Source organism: Mesoplodon densirostris, chromosome 13 (assembly GCF_025265405.1).
Source record: "Mesoplodon densirostris isolate mMesDen1 chromosome 13, mMesDen1 primary haplotype, whole genome shotgun sequence".
Classification (NCBI taxonomy): Eukaryota; Metazoa; Chordata; class Mammalia; order Artiodactyla; family Ziphiidae; genus Mesoplodon; species Mesoplodon densirostris.
Window position 1 is genome coordinate 32,636,461 of NC_082673.1, and position 2,628 is coordinate 32,639,088.

The 2,628-nt window shown below is 37.8% G+C and overlaps 1 pseudogene; it reads left to right on the forward strand.

Moving 5' to 3' along the window:
* The first annotated feature begins 956 nt into the window (after window positions 1-956).
* Window positions 957-1,757, forward strand: LOC132500963 (lysine-rich coiled-coil protein 1-like; annotated as a pseudogene).
* Window positions 1,758-2,628: the final 871 nt, after the last annotated feature.

The window sequence follows — 2,628 nt, forward strand, 5'->3', positions numbered from 1 at the left end:
AATGCCTTTCAAATAATGACTGGAAGCTGATGATGACTGACTTCTCTCAGTGAGCACAGTCTGTACTATATTTAGCATGACAGTGACCTTTGGCCAAGCAGTAGACTGCTTGCTTCTTCATTCACCTTTCTTCAAAATTGTTAAAATTGTTGATGCTCCTTTGAAAATTCTGTACATTTTAAATAATTTGAAGCAAATATTGAATCAAAGGTAAATCAATTATATAATATGTACTCAGCTAAAGTAAGCATATTCTAATTTTGTGAATAAGAAAAACTCACATATAAATAATAATGTCCTTAATAATATTATGACAGTATCTCCTTTATTTTTCAACATTCTCTTTGTAGTTAGTGGTCATGATTATTGATAGTGATTGTGATTTTCTTGATTAGAATATAAACTCCACAAGGACAACATTTTAAAAATGTTAACTGGGGTAGTGCACCTCGCCGCTATGGCGGCAGTCCTGTCCAGTCAGCCGCTGGTAGTGGCAGCGACTTCCCCTCAGGAAGTCCAGTCTCCACCTCCTGCTCCCACCCCACTTGCTTGGCAGTGGAGGCAGTGGTGGTGGCAGCGGTTGTCCCTGCCTCTCCGTCTCTGCCACCTCGGCCTACCCACCGACTGGCGATGTTGGTGGGGAAGGGGACAGTAGTTGTAGATGGCCGCCCCTGCCTCAGAGAAGATACCACGTTGAATGAGCAAAGACTGAACTTTATACAGATATCTTTTGTAAAAGGCTTATAAGGAATAGTGCCATAATTTGAATCACAGTGGATTTCACATTATGAGGTGAATGGGAGTGAAATATTGGACAAAAAATAGATTTTTTAATCTCTGCATCATGGTTTTTAGCTCCTCAGTTGTCGCACAGTTTCACTGTTTGGGGAAAGTTCATGCTAAAAAACTGAAGCAATTAATGGTTGAATAGGATCAGATTTCTACACCAAGTTCTCAACCTGCTAAGGAGAATCCCTTGTCTACCTAATGAAGCATTCAAAGAAGACATCTGACTCTTTTCAAGATGAACTTGAAGATTATATCAAAGTGCAGAAAGACAGAGGCTTAGAGCCAAAGACTTGTTTCAGAAAGATGAGAGAGGATTATTTGGAAACCTGTGGATACAAAGAAGAGGTTGATTCTAGACCCAGGTGTAGAATGTTTGATCAAAGACTCCCTTATGAACCCGCCCAGACCTACCGAAGACCATGCAATATTTCACAAGCAGTGGAGAAGCAGTTACCTCAGTGGCTACCAGCTCATGACAGCAGACTGAGACTAGACTCCCTGAGCTATTGTCAATTCACCAGGGACTGTTTCTCAGGAAAACCAGTAGCCCTGAACTTTAGTCAACAAGAATATAACTGTAGCTCATACAGTGTAGAATCTGGAGTTTACAGGCACCTCTCCTTAGAAAACAGTACCAGTGTCCATCAAACTAGTTATAAACAGATACATCAGAAGAGAAAAATGCACCCAGAGGAAGGCTGGGATAAACCAGAAGGGGAGCGGCCCAAGCATAAGAGGAAGAAAGCTTATGAGGAAATAGATTTAGACAAACACAAGAGCATCCAAAGAAACAAAACAGAGGTGGAAACAGAGTCAGTACAGAAAAGCTTAAGAACCGAAAGGATAAAAAAAGCCGAGATGTAGCCTCTAAGAAAGAGGAACATAAGCGTAGAAAAGAGATAAAGGAACAAGGGAAAGAAAGGACAGAAGAGGAGATGCTTTGGGACTAGTTTATCCTTGGATTTTGAAGCTCTTGTATTGGTTCTCCTGAGGTTAAACGGGAAAAAATAGTTGAGGAGCTTGGTTTTACGATGTCCATGTTCATATCTCTCTTTTCATGTGAACAGGTACAAAGGCTAAGTGAACAGAAAACATTTAGTGTACTTTCTCTCCAACATGGAAATTACTTTTCCTCTCTTCTAAAATCATTACTACATTTTTCTTATACATAATGTAACTTCTCTTAATGAGGGTGGCTCTGCTTTATTCATCAAATTGCTATGATGTTGGAAGTATTTTTCCCTTGGGAGGTCATTTATTTTAAATTGGAGGATTAATAGGCTTTACAGAATCTATTTCTTGATTGGGTTTTAGTTTGGGGTGGGTGTTTTTATATTCATTAGCTTTCTCTGTGAAGCAGTTTAGATTGATTTTTTTTTCCTTCGTTAGATCTAACTTGCAGTATATTTTCTAGATTGGAAAGTGGGAAATGACATACATTATAAAAAGCTTAAGTTACATACAGTTTAAATGTTTCAAGAAGTCTTGATACAAAATCAGTTTATATTCTGGAAATGTTTATAATATAATAAAGTTCTAATTTCTACCAAAAAATGTTAACTGTTATATCCTAAATATTCAGTAGAGTGCTTGGCACATAGTAGATAATAAATGTCTGTTGAAGTATTATTTAAGGATAACTGGAAAAAAAAAAAACAACCCTATATTTGAATAATATGTATTAGCCAGACTAGGCTAAATTGCATTGTCAGTAATAAACAACCTCCAAATATCAGTGGTTTAACATACAAAAGTTTATTTCTTGCTCCTGAAACATATTATTGTGGTTGACAGTGGGCTCTGCATCTGGATTGATGTAGGCTCTGAAGTCTTGTAGCA